The sequence below is a fragment of the Pyrus communis genome, chromosome 14, assembly GCF_963583255.1.
Source record: "Pyrus communis chromosome 14, drPyrComm1.1, whole genome shotgun sequence".
In the NCBI taxonomy this organism is placed as follows: domain Eukaryota; kingdom Viridiplantae; phylum Streptophyta; class Magnoliopsida; order Rosales; family Rosaceae; genus Pyrus; species Pyrus communis.
In genome coordinates, this window is record NC_084816.1 from 15,423,441 (window position 1) to 15,438,969 (window position 15,529).

Sequence of the window (15,529 nt, forward strand, 5' to 3'; positions counted from 1 at the left end):
TGGGAAGTATACAGGTTTTACGGCGAAGGGTTAGAATCTTGTTTTTGAATTGGTTTTTGAAAAGCTTGGTTTTTGCCCACTCACACTTTTGTTTTGCGCCCCTCCAAGTTCTAGTTGGCTAGCATTGTTGGTGGCTCCCCAGAGGATTTTCCCGGCATATCTGACAGATTATCACCAGTGTATGACCACTTTCGAGTATGTTTATGTAGTGTCGTTTCTCCCGGACTGCATTAGGTCTTCGTGCTCTGAACTTTGTTTTCACACTTTCGCTTGCACATGTATGTTCTTACTTTGTGTAAAGCTGGTTTTTATTTATTCGTACTTTTATTATTATTGTATTAGCTTCCGTACTGTGCACATGGTTACGTCACTTCCACGTGACGGCCAGCATGCCCTGATCTTGATCGGGGTGTGTCAGTTAGGAGGAGAATCATTTTTCTTTTAATTTTTAATTTATTTCATTTAAAATATTTTAAATCAAATAAATTAAAATTTTTTTTTTTTTACATAAATTAGATGAAAATATCCTTAGTTGGATAACGGAGATGAACACATGGACCAAATTGGCCAAATTGAAAACACAGGGATTAAATTGACCCAATGATTAAAACATTGACCATTTTAACATTTAAGCCTTTTATGAGGGTTTTTATTCTAGTTATGCAAGATTTTGATTACTAAATTTATTTTCCAAACCTGAAAACTTATATGGTAACTATTTTTAGTTTCACTTTTTAAAAATATAACTTTTTCGAGTTTACAAAATTTAGCTTCAGCTTTCATATTTTTGTTCTCGCTAGAAATAAAAACTAAAAGTAATTACCAAATAAGTTTTCCGATGTTTGGACAAAAAATATATTTGAAGAACCTGGTCGACAAACACCCTACAAACACATTGTCAGTGTCACAAAGTGATGACTTCAAAATTTAAGAAAAACTAATCAACTGGGCTTCAAAAAAAGTTATTAAAAGAATATCAGTTCTTATCAAAGAAATCAGGTATAGCTAACAATTAGTCGTGCAAATATCACGCGTTTCACAAAACAAGTTATCACTTGCACTCTGGTCTCAACGGAGGCGGGCAGCTGCAGTGTTTGACGAGGGCAAAAGGAAAGAACTGCTTTAGAATCACGATAGCCTGGTGGCGACAGTATTTGTTGACACATTCGGAATCCACCCTCCCCGAAACCATAACCCTTCACGCTGAAAGCTTGCTGACACATCGCGCATTCAATCATAACAATAGTGAATTAGCTGAAAAGAAAACATATTGTTCAGCCGTAAAGAGACAGCAGCAAAACAATTGGATGGATTCAAAAGAAAAAAATGACAGATGTACTAAATGTAAGTTGACAAATGCAATATATCAATAGTATTTTCCTACAAAAACATCAGCTTCCATAAATAAAAAAGGGAGTATAAAAACAATAGAAGAGAAGCATATCTTAAGTGTAATTCAAGTACTTTTCAGCTTCTCCTTTTGCAACATCGTAGAGTGAAACAAAGGATGGACTGTAGGCAATTGCATGAAAAAAAATTTGGGTGCGATTAGTAACTATAGCGCCTGAAAGTTTTTGCTTCTAGATTGCAACAACCATCAAGCCGGCTGCCGCTACGGTTGTTTTGCTCTTCCACGTATGCTATTAGGATTTCTCCATTACTCAAAAACATAATTGGCATGTACCCGAAACATCTTGGGGACAAGTTCTCAATGACAAGAATTTGAGTCCAAGACTGTTGGACCCCATATTCCTTCATAACCCAGAACTCTAATTTGGCAGACGGTTTACCATGCACACATAGAAGGAGACAACCTCCTAACTGTCCCAACTGTAAATAATCTGAATACCACTCATGCATTGCTTCCACGAACCCAGGTGAGAGTGTAGGTGCGGGTAGCGATCGAAATTGTTCGCTTTCAAAATTGAAAGCATATATAGAAAACTCTGACAAGTCATATGGAGCCCAATGTTGAGCTCCGTGCAGAAAAGCGTCAAACGGTAACTGAATTGCTTCGTCTCTGTTTCTCTTAAGTATAGTTTGAGGAACACTTCCAATGCTTCTCCAAACAGGGTGTATATCTCAGCCTCACGCTCACCATACAATTCGTTGTTAGATGAGGTTGTTTGCAAGACCTTGTATTCATTGGTCCCAATGTTATATCCAAGTGCAATAAAACCGCATCGACGCCTACCATTATCATTAGGTGGAATTGAGATCCACTCACCCAACACAGGGTTGCACACATACATACCGTCAGTTTCCGGTCCATACAAAGAAAGTAAACCATCACAAGAGTTTATCAACTCGAACTTGAAATTGGGCAGGCTATTTTTGGCAGTGAAAATCATTTTTTCGACCCCAAAATCATTACCAGCAGCAGTCTCTACTATCTGGGCCAAATAAAGTTTTTTCACTGACGAATAAGATCCCAATGGGTGAACTTGGAAGATGGAGACGAGCAAATTGAGGGTCAGAAATTATAGAAAGCCACTCTTTGCAAACGCACTTGAAGTTCAAGAAGGTCTTGAAGCAGAATTACAATTCTAACAACGTCTAAACTGTGAAATTTCGCAAATAGATGTGTTCCATAAATAAACAATGAAAAGAGAAAAGCGTAGTAATTTTATGAATCGAAAAGACGAGCTCACCGGCGATTTCGATATGGTTTTTATAGCTTTCTGGTTTTAGAGAGAGACAGAGACAGAGAGGAAAGAGAAAAGACGTACCGAAACACGAAGGTCCCGTCGTGAGTCGGGGAAACCGGCTCAGGGAAGGGAGGGTCTTGAGTGACTTCTGGAACTCAAATCCTAAATGCAGTTACAATTTTAACGATCGTGCTAGAATTTATTGTATGAACCAACAACTAATAAATTTACAATTATAATCTTTAATATATAACTACAAAAATTGTGAGAAAAGAAATAAAAAAAAAAAAAAAAAAAAAAAAAAAAGGAGAATTCGAAGGAGATGGCACGATGGTTCTTTCAGCCACTAACATGCTTGCTGATGATGATACGTTCTCAATGGGGCATATAATTAATGTCACAGGACATTTTCTCTGTTTAATCCCTAAGCAATGAGAGATTTTTCAGTGTGACCGATACATAGGGTGGTACATCACGTGTCATTATACAAATGATGGGATATGTGTGCCAAAAAGTTAATAACTTAAAAAATAAAATTCTCCACCACTTCTATTAAAACACGTGGTGTAACATTTGTATTCCCGTCACAACTAAAAATTTCTCCTAAACAAGAGTTCTCCATTTCTCCCTACCAGAAAAGGGGCCAATAAAGTGGCTCATCGATTTGCACGTTTGAGACTTTCAAGTGAGCAATGAAGAGTGTGGTTTGAAGAACTCGTGAGATCATTTGAGATCCCTTTATGGAAAATAGTTTATCTTTGTAACTAAATGTGTGACGCTCTTTTTTTCTTCGATTGGGTTGATATCCCAACAAGATTTTGTCGAGGCCCTTTATTTTGCACTATATTCTTCATGTACTGTACAAATTTCAAATTCCTTTACAAATGAATATCATACTTTGAACTAAAAAAAGAGGAACATTAAAGTAATTTTGAACAAACAATTTTTTACCTTCTTTTTTTTTAAACCTTACAGTCATGTCACGCCATTGCATTCTAAACTCTCTCTCTCTCTCTCTCTCTCTCTCTCTCTCTCTCTCTCTCTCTCTCTCTCTCTCTCTCCATAACTACCAACACTTTTTTTTATGCTTGCATAACTCCTATTGAAAAAAAAAAATTAAAAACTGTTGCAGTCCTATTAAATTAGGAATGTGATTGTGTATCTAGGGATATCTCTGAATATTCTCTTTGGTAGTTAATATCCTATTAAAGTTGTAATCCTATAAGGATAAAGATTTAATCTATCATACTACTATAAATAAAGACACAATTGAGTGATACAACAAACACCTCATAATTACATCTCTCTCTTCTCTCTCTTAATGTTGGCCCTCTCCCTCTCTACTCCTAAATACAATTCAGTAAATCCTACAACAAAAACAATAATGTGTGATCTTTGCTAGTAATTAAATAAATAAATATTTTAAAAATTAAAATAACAAAAAAATTCCTAATTAGTAGGAAAAAAGCTTATTATCGTATTAATTGTAAGCCTCATGCTAATATGCATCCATAGTGTAAACGCTAATTTAGATTAATAGTCTTGTGGTAATAAAGTAATCGGCAGATAGTCTCCGTAGTAAAAAAAAACTTAGAAACTAAACCCAATGATGATGTTCATTAGGATTTAAGCTTGTAATTAATATTTTTGTCAACCATTCGTAAACTTATTTAACCATTACCAAAAGGTTGTTGATGAAATGCTTGAGCATGCTCCAAGCATTGGATTTTTTATTATACGGAATTTTTTTGTCAAATGTCATTTCAGCTTTCATTGATTTTTTTTTTTCCTCCTCAACCGCTGCCAACTTGTAAGTCTACAGTAAAGAGGGCTAAAGAATAAAAAGCTGAAACATAGTCTAATTTGGACAAATTCCAACTCCAACCAAAAGCCATTCTTTAGCCTAATAGCCGGTCGTTTGTTGGGGCCAAGCTGTAAATCCTAAGGCTACTTTTGAAAGAATTCAAGGGCAACACAATGCCATTTTTGTATGTGACAACTGATTGAGTGCTTGCTTTCAGCATATGCTCCTTACAAAATAAATTATTCCTGCTAAAGTAATATAAATGTGAAAATTCATGTTTCGGGAATACTATAAGACCGTTATAAAAACTTGGTCTCTAATTATAATCATTAGAAATTAACAATTAATCTTTTTTTATTATTACTGATAAATTGTTGAAATGCTTGTGAAAAATATTTTTAAATTGTCTTCTAGTGAAACAAGTTGTTTTCACGTGCACTTAACCAATAAATAAAGAATAAATTTAAAATTAATAAATTATTAAGGGGTTATATTTAGCTTTTTCGGTTGGAGACTGTATATGAATATAGTCTGATACTATTCAATAAAAATAATTTTTTGAAGGGTTATAATTCTTGATGGAGCTATATTTAGCCATTTCGATTGGAAATGGCTTAAGGTCCTGATCCTTTTAGCCAAATATGCAACTACTCTTCAGCTTTTAGCTATTGCGAAAAATTGTGATAATATCATCTAAATTAGAAAATGAAGCCACTTAATACAACGGTCTGATGATATTTTTCTTCACTTGTAATTGAGAGGTTTTAGGTTCGAATATCGTGAATGGTTCGAATATCGTGAATGGCAAATTCGATACCAAATTAGGTTGTCCATTGTATAGCTTAGCCGAACTTTCTTTCTTCTTAATGTAAAATATATCATTATACTAAAAAAAAAAATTAGAAAATGAAAAATTGAGAGAGTAAAGAAAAGGTTGCAATGGCTACACAAACTAGCCCTGAGCATGCCCATACGGGCGATAGTTGCAAGGGGAGGGAGGTTTCTGACCCCGACTAATATGAAGGTCTTAATTACTAAGACAGTCAAACGCTTGCAAGCATTTCTCATTTTAGTTAAGTTACGGTAATCACCCACTAATGTGAAGACAATTAACCGAAAATTAAAAACATAAGACAGAAAAATACCATCCTAATTGGTCTCTCCTCTCGAATAAGCTCCAAATTCCAAATTGATCAATGGTATGTACTCACGTATGACATGCAATTCTATTAAGATTTTGTCGTTTATGGTTTATGGATTTTATATTGGTTTTGTTTTATTAAGTTGTTGGATATTTTAAGTTTTTGGATTTAAACTAATATAATCGTATAACTAATATACATTTGGTCATCAATTTCTGATGAGAACCTTAAGAGAGCAAGATTGCTTACATATCTGCCACTCTCAATTTTATTAACTTTATGTTTTTTTTTCTTAAATCGTTTTGTAATTGGATTGATTTTTACAAGTATGACCTATAAATGGAGGATTTGAAATGATTACTACAACTAGTCAATTTTTTTACACCAATATGAACTATTTAATATAAGTTTCAATATCATCTTGAAGTGATAATTTCTCTTTTAAACGTATATAACTCATATAATGGTACTTTTTTTTATGAGTGAACGACAAATTATTTATTTTAGGTTAAGTTATGGGAATAGAGATTATGGACTTGTTTGGAAATGGTTTTAAAATAACTGAAAACGTATTTACAAAAATATTTTTGGGTACTAAAAGCATTTAAAGTTAGTGGCGGAGCCACTTGGGAACTAGGAAATGATTGGGCTTATCCTGAAGTTTCTTCACCTTGTAGCTTCTATTTGTGTTCTTTGGTGGATATTCTGTATTTTTCGACTTATGTGTTTTTGTTCTCAGTTAGCTTTATTATGTTCTTCTAATTGGCCCAAAAAATATGTTTTACAATTGTATTGTTATGAAATCAAAGTCTTATATCAACTAGCCTTCCTTACTTAGTTCCCCATTTTGCATGACACAACATTGTTTATAATGAAACCACGCATATATGGAATAAAGAAGAATTTATCTTGTATAAAAATTTTTATAGCTGCTGACACACCCCGACCGAGATCGGAGCGTGCTGGCCGTCACACAAAGGTGACGTAGCCATGTGCACGTGCGGAAGCTAATAAAGTAGTAATATAAAAGTACGAGTAATTAAAAACTAGCATACAAGGTACTAAAACAAGTGCTAGTAAGTGAGATACAATTTCAGAACAGGTCTATAGCAGCCCAAACGAAAAAGACAACAGTAGTACGCCCGAAGGCGACCCTACAATGGGGAGTGTCTGTCAGAAACGCCGGAAAGCCCTCAGGGGAAACCACCGCAACGGCTAAGCAACTAGAACCTGGAGGGGCGCAAAACAAAAGCGTGAGTGGGCAAAAACAAAGCTCTTTGAAAACCATTTAGCGAAATACATTCTAACCCCTCGCCGTAAAACCTGTATACTTCCCAGAAAATAAACATATAAACGTATGTATAAACATGCCAAACATGCTCAAGGGTATGCCAATCATGCTCAAGATATGCCATGCCAAAGCCTCATAATGAATGTAAGTGCCCAGGTATAAATCATATCAACATCATAACATCTGGCAGCCGGAGTCACCTAACGTGGCCTGTACGGCTGCATCTAGAGCTCAAATCTCAACTCTATAACTGAACCTGCCCACGAGTCGGAACCACTCTAGGTGGTTTGTACGACAAGCCTGGGTGTAACATATATATACGCTCTAGTGCTACGATCACGTGAAGGCTGTGCGAATAATCGCGAGTCACCTACGAGTCGGAACCACCTAATGTGGTCTGTACGACAGGCCTATGCACCTAACTTGGATCCAAGCTGAGCGTGTGGTGCGGGAGGTGAACATCACGTGAAGGACTGTGCCCTACTCTGGGCGGGAGCACTAACACCGGAGGTGCAGGTTATGAGCTCTCTAAGTCTCTCAAACTACTGCTGAAAGTAAATATGAATACCACTTACCTGGCACTTACCTGTGCGTCCACAGCACCCAATATGCATATATATGTATGCCACTATTAATGCGTGCAATGATGCATAAACGATAATAATAACATGCATGGCATAAGGCAAATAACCCTTTTTAAATCAATTTCTGGGAATATAAATGTATATAGGTATATACGGAAAACAAAAGCCCACTCACTGGTATGTAGAAAGGTCGTAGCCCCCCTGCCTCGCGTGTGCACGCTCGTCCTCGGGGTACGTGTCACCTAGATGCGAAACAACTATAAAAACGTTAACTTTAAAGCACATAACCAACTTCTCGTAATAACTTCTCATACATTGCTCAAAATGGAAAAATGAATATACCAACGTGCTCTACACAACCTCAGGATCACAACCATATTTTTAGAATAATTTTCCTCCGCCGCACGCGCCCCCACGCGCCGGCCAAGGCACGGACCTACGCGCCCCCCACGCGCGGCCACGTGCCATGCACACTAACGGTGTCAACAGACGCCGTCAGGAATATTCCGTTAAACTGACGGAATATTCCGTTAAACCTAACTAACGCCGTCACTGCCGTTAGGAATATTCCGTTAAACTTAACGGAATATTCTCCTTTCTTCTCCGATCTAACCTCGCCGGACTCCGGCCACCGGAAAACTGGGAAAGTTTAAAACTCACTATTCTCCGTCGTTTTTCATCCATTTTTCACGTATTTTATACCAAAATGAAGCCCTAAACCTCAACTACCACGTTGGACTAGTTTTAGAGCCTAAAAACAACGGAATCAAACTTTCCAAAATATGAAAATTCGGCCAAACTTACAGTTCGTGATTTCGACGTCCAAAACCGTCCAACGATGCACTCCCAAGCTCCTTGGGACCTCACCAACACATCTACAAGCTTCAAATGTCCAAAAACTAAGTAAATTAATGTTGCATGAACAGTACTCAAATCGGAGTTTAAGAAATCGACGTGAAAACGTCGATGTTCTTACCTGAAAAGGGTATATTCGTGCTCCCCTCGACCTCACGATCACAACTGCACCCTTGGTTTCCTCGATCTGCTACGGTATAATGGTTCTTGGTGTGTGTCCGTACGTTTACAGTGGAAATGGGAGCTCGGGGGAGAGAGAGACAGGGAGAAGACAGAGGGAGAGAGATAGGGACAGTGTATGTGTGTGTGTGTGTGTGTGTGTGTGTGTGGCCCAACACATGCCAACACCACACCACCCACCAACAAAATAACGAAACGAACTAGGGGCTAAAATGTCATTTCACTAGTACGTTTTAATAATCCCGGGACGGGATGTCACAGCTGCAGTTTGAGCCATGATTATTAATTTTTTTGTCGAACTTCAATTTAGAAATTTACAAAGAAGTTCAGTGCTTATGATATAACTATTCAATGTTAATTTTTTTTTCGTGACTTAATTACTCTCTTTTGATTAATTTTTTTTTCATTCCAATACAAAAAACGAACCCCCATTCTTCTCCCATTAGTATATTACTTTTGTTGCTCGTGTTTCTTATTTTTCTCGTTTTTTTACTCTACCACTGCTTGAAGTATATGCTTATTACAGTAAGCATTTCAACTGCTTTTTTTAGGATTTATTTGCATGTTTACTAAGAATTGATTACAAAAATATTTTTACCAAAAACTTTTTCAGACATTATGAAATCACTTCCAAAAGAGTCATGTTACCAAGTGTTTCTAATTTTTTTCTTTTTTTTTACCAAACGATATTATCTATACTAAGGGGATAAGGGAGTCGACTTAGTCTTACAATGAGCCCGCAATAATGTGGTTCAAAATCTCATTTGGTGATAATCGAACCTAAGACCTCTCACTTACAAGTGAAGAGGAATATCACTAGACCGTAATACTAAGTGGGTCAAGTTTTTCTGACATAAAAATTGAGCAAAGATTATGTAAAGTAACTATTTTTTTTTTTCAATAAAAGAAAAGATAAAATAGTTATTTTCTTTTATTTTCCTTTAAATTTTTTACTGAAAGAAAGCACATAAATGTCAAAAAAAAAAAAAATACCGGCATAAAAGGAAAATGAAAAAAAAAAAAAAAAAAAAGGAAAACTAATGGAAACATCCTAGAAAACTTTCATTTAACCTTAAGGACAAATAATTTCAAAAATGGCAATGTTGCCCTTGAAAACCTTCTTACAGAAAAAACCAAAAGTATCCAATCTCCAACATCCATCAGAAGTCACATGCTCTTCATCAAAGCAAATATAAGAATTCCAGGAGAAAAAACTGTGCAGCAGGTTCACATGTAAGGCAAAATGAGACAAACAAGTTCACATGCAAACTAAAAGGAGACAGGCAAATTCACATGCATTTATCAAACAAAAGTCAGACACGTTTTCAGCAACAGTAGAAGCAAAGTGACAAATACCAAGGAGATGTTCACACCAACCACTTGTAAAATTTTATACCATTATAGCCCCATTCAGTATATATAAGTGTAGTTCTATTCATTGTAAATATACCTCAACATCTCAACACCTGAACACCTTATTCTTACCATATACTTGTGGACATCAGGAACTTTTCGTGTTTACAATACTCACACCATCTTCATACTCTCAAGCATCTGTAGTCTTCATAGCATCCTTGTAAACACTTTCTTGTAAACAATTATCTTTGTAAACATTCTATATATCAATAAAAATTCAAGTGTACATATTCAAGCAATCTCCAAGTCTTAAATAAGTTTTCTTTTCTTTCTTACTTTTCTTTCTTTAGTGTGTTTGCTTAATTAGACTTCTAGTCCAAAATAAGGAAATACTATTGTAGTTATATTATTAACATGCTAAACTAATGATCATACTTTGTTCGAGCACTCTATTATAGTTGAATGCTTACCATACAAATATTGGACATTAATCAGGGTACCTCTGAGTTCTTCGTACCTCTGAGTTCAGCCGTTAAGGCCTTATACTTGTACTCTGAGTGGCCATTATGCTGAAACATGTCGAGTTCCATGTGTAAGGTTTTATGTCTAGTTGTTATAATGGTCATCCGACTATTTAATAGTATAATTATAATAGTAAATACCTTGAGGAACAGATCAAACTTTAGAGACCACAACCACTAGGTATTTATTGTCCCAGACACCCCACTATAAATAGCATAAAGAGAAGATTAGCATATATATCCAAAGAATTAGCAGGACTTTGAAGAATCAAAAGTTTTATCTTGGTTATCTTGAACATTCTTCATTTATTCATAAATATAATAACGCAGAAGTGCAGCATAAAGTTTTAGAAGCAAAAAGAGCAACAGATCAAACTTTAGAGACCATGAGAGAAAAAAGAGAGTTTCTAAGAAGTTAGTTAGCCGTAACTTTAGAAAAATGTAGACTGTAGTTTATAATACATTACCTTAATTTAGAAATTAGTGAACCTTGAAAAAGAAAAATAATCTTAGATCAAAATAGTTTAGTTTGTTATTTTCCATTGAGAAACCATAATCATGTTTTGCATAGTAAAGAAAATCCACTAGCCAATAGTATAGTAAATCTTACTTTTAGTCAAGCAGAAATTATAAAATTAGAAAATAATAAGCATAATCATTTGTTAAACCAGTTATTAGAGTATTTTCAGAAAAATTTCATAAAAGCAATTAGACAAAATTTAAACTATATTACATTTCAGTTAGAAGATAATAATAAAAATATTCAAAAGTTTCCTAGCAAAAGAGAGAAAAAAGAGCTTGTTGACCTCATAGATAGTAAGTCAAAGCAAGTAGAACTTAGATCATTAGAAGTAGTTGAGCAGTTAAAATTAGAAGTCCAAAAAATTCAATTAGTGCAAAAAGATTTAAGTGAACAAGTAGATAAGTTGCATAATAAAATAGATAAATTATTAGTTTAATTATTAATTTAATGACCGATTCTAAAACTAGCAAAAAATATATCCAAGTTTTGAAAGAAATTAGTAAGTTAGACAAAGAACCAGTAGGTTTAATAGATTTTTCAATACAAGTAGCCAGTAGTAATATTCCCATTTGGCAAAACAATTTAATTATTCAATTAGTTTTAAGTTTGGCTAAAAAATTAGATCAAGTTGAAGAACAAATAGCATAAATAAACCAAGTTTTCCATAACGCATCTTCATCACTTCCACCATCTTTGCTAGTTAAATTAGAAAATTTAACTTTAAGTGCAAATAATAATATTAGAAGACCTAAGCTAAATCCTTTTGATAATAGAAAATGGAACTCTTTAGTAAAAAAAGGAAAAGAAGTAGTTAAAGCTAAAGATATTTATCCAAATGAAGAAGAGGCATAAGAATTTATTCGAAGAGGTTTTGAGAGAACACAGAAAAATAAATATAATTTGTATCAATTAGGTTTATTTGAAAACAGAAGTAAAACTATAAGTATCATCAGTCAACATGAAGTTAATTGTATCAATAAAGAAGTTGCATTTAATTTAATTAGTAAGGAAGCAATTATGCATTTGAGAAAATCACATTTCAGTCAGATTCATATATGAACAATATTAATTGGAATAGTAGGATTAACCAGAGCACAAGTAGGCACAAAAGCATTAGTATACATATATGACGATAGATGGGATAATCACCAACAAGCAGCAATAGCAACAGCTGAAGTAGATTTAAGCTCAAACTTAGCAGTCATAGGTTGTATTCCAAATTATGTTATGACAATTAATGAATTTAGTAAATATATTAAAGAAAGCATAAGAACAAAAAATTATAATATGAAAAGAGAAAATAAAAATTTATGTATTAGCTTAATGTATATTGATAAAGTGTCTGATAAATACAATCATAAGTTTAATTTAGAATTTCAAAATTAAGTTCAAACATTTGGTAGTAAACATGTAAATATGATAGAAGCAAAACTCATAGATAATAGTTTTTTAAAAGGAACTCAGTGGACATTACCTAATTTACAAGTAGCAAGAAATAGACAACCAAATAAAGTACAAATACATGAAACTAGTATAGGTCAAGCAACAATTAGGTTTAGTAATTACAAACAACAAGAAAAAATAGAAGAGAATGAAAGTGAAATCGAAAATGAGAGTATACATATGACTTTTGATAATTTAGATATTAATTTAGTTGAGAAATTCTTTGATCATATTGTAGATAAACTTATAGAAGATATTGATCATTTAAATGAAGAAGAATACTTAGAAAAATATAGGACATATGATTTAGAACTACATAGAATTTCAGATGAAGAGATGGAAAAATTAATTTTAGAAATAGGAGTAGAACATATTTTAGGATCAAAAGAATATAATAATTTATTAGAATTGAAAGAAGAATGTAATCCAGCAGAAGAAAGTAGTACATTAGCAGTAGAAACCCCAGGATATGCAAGTAGAACTGATCAACAATTTCTGAGACCAACAAATGAACAATATAATGAAAAAGCAAAAATAGATTACATGGAAGAAAATATGATAAAACCACCTAGAAAAAATAGGATTCTATATTTGAGAGGGTTAGAACAAATTAATATAGCTGGAAATATATTAAATTTAGATAATGTAGATCCAAAAGATTGGGAAAGAATGGTTGAGAGATGGGAAAAGAGTTGCGTACATGTAGCATTAATGTTAGATTTTAGTAATTCACAAAATATGTTAGATTATTTTGAGCATACTTTAGATGATTTAGTTTTTTATTATTCTAGTCATGAAAAGTCCAAAATCCATAATAGCATCAGGCAGCTAAAACACATTTTAATATAGATGGTTTTGTTACTTTGATTAAACAAGAATGTTTAGATCATAACAGGTTAGATGACAAAAATGAACAAGAACAAATAAGGCCAATTAGAGATTTAGAACAATTGCAAATTTGTGATTTACAGTATATAACTGAGTATACAACAAATTTCTTTAAATATTTAGAAAGAACAGGTAGAATTAATGATATTAATTTATTAGATACTTATATGATAAAAATAAAAGGACCAATAGGAGAAACGATTTGGAATGAATGACAAAAGCATCCAAAGAAAATTGATATTGCAATAGGACCTAGAATTCAACATGTATATGATATACTTAGACAAGAATGCAGTCAAATAAAAGCTAAGAGACAAATTAGGAAGCAAGTTTATATGAGCTATAAAAATATACCACAACAGTATGGTTGTCATAAGAAAAATAAGCATAAGAAAATATACAAAAAGAAATATAAGTCATACAAATCATACAAACAGAATAAGAATTTCAACATAAGACCTTCAAGAACATATAGAAAGAGAAAATCTATTCCAAAACAATTTAGGAAAAGAAGTGGCAAACCTTGGATTAGAAAATATAAAGCACCAAAAGATAAGAGTAGTTGTAAATGTTATTCATGTGGAGAGATTGGACATATTAGACCTAAGTGTCCAAAATTAGGTAAACATGCGAGAGAAAAAGTACATTTAATGAAGTTGTTTAAGTTAGAAGAGGATGAGGATATACAATCAATATATTGTTTAGATGATTTAAGTAATAATGAGAGTATTTATAGTATAGAGAGTATAAATATGATATATTCAGATTCTGAAAATTCAAGTAGCACAAATAGTGATTTAGAAGAGTATATGTGTGCATTCATAGAATAACAACATAAAGAAAAATATAAATACATTAATTTAGGTTGGTCAGAAAAATGTCATAAGTGTAGTAAATTAGTTGCAAATAAATATTATAATACATATTCAATATTGTGCGAAAAGTGTTATAAAAATAAGTTATTAGAAATTAATTCAGCAGAATCACATGAAAATACTAAAATATTAGGAAATATTGTTTATAGTATAGAAAGGCCAAAAAAATAGTTTTTTAATTACTATAAATTGTGAAATAGAATTAGCAAAAGAACATAAGATACAAACAACAGCTATGATAGATACAGGGAGTACAAAGAGTGTCATAAGAGAATAATTAATACCAGAAAAATATAGACAAAAATTAGTAAAACCAGTAAGAATAACACAATTTGATGAGAGACCAGTTTACTTAACATATTGCATTAACAATGAGTCTATTAAAGTGGAAAAACAACAATCTAATTTACCGTTAACATTTGTTTCACCAGTAGGATCATACCCATTCATTTTAGGTTTAAATTTCTTGAAAAGTTTACAAGGTTTTTTTATTTATGAATCCTAACATAACATTTTTCAAAAAAATGTATTACAATAACTGATCAAAATAATAATGGAGAAGCATACAAAAGCATAATTATAGAAGAATCTAGTTGTCAAGATAGTTATTATTTGGAAAACTCAAAAAACAAATGATGAGCATAATAACATAAAAGAGTTTGATGAAGAAATATTTGAACATGAATATCCGATTTTAGAAGAAGGAACCCGTATAGAAATATTACAGTTAAATAGACCAAAGAGTTTAGAAAAATTGTTACAATTAGCAGAACAAACTAGGATTATAGGAGAAGACCCACAATTATATTGGAATAAAAATAAAATATTAGCAAAATTATATATAATTAACCCAGATTTAACTATAAAAACAGCTGACATGCCTTGTAGTTTATTACATATACAAGAGTTTAATCACCATATAAAAGAGTTGTTAAATTTAAAAGTAATTAGACCCTCTAAGTCTAGACATAGATTAGTAGCATTTATAGTGAGCAAACATTCATAGCTTAAAAGAGGTAAGGCTATAATAGTTTATAATTAAAAGAGATTAAATGATAATACATATGAATATAGTTATAAGTTACCAAATAAGGATGAACTTATAAATAAAATTCAAGAGAGTAAATATTTTAGCAAATTTGATTGTAAATCGGGATTTTGGCAAATACGATTAGCGGAAGAATTAATTGAGTAGACAGCTTTTACTTGTCCAGAAGGACATTTTGAGTGGCTTGTTATGCCATTTGGACTTAAAAATGCTTCATCAATCTTTCAAAGAAAGATGGACCAAATTTTCAAGAAATATGATAAATTTTGTAGTGTTTATGTAGATGATATTTTAGTACATAGTAAAAATAGAAATAAACATAGGAAGCACTTGAAGATAGTTTTACGAGAATTCATCAAAAATGGATTTGT

The 15,529-nt window shown here is 32.8% G+C and overlaps 1 pseudogene; it reads right to left on the bottom strand.

Moving 5' to 3' along the window:
• Positions 1-1,445: 1,445 nt before the first annotated feature.
• On the bottom strand, positions 1,446-10,450 carry LOC137714421 (F-box/kelch-repeat protein At3g23880-like; annotated as a pseudogene).
• Positions 10,451-15,529: the final 5,079 nt, after the last annotated feature.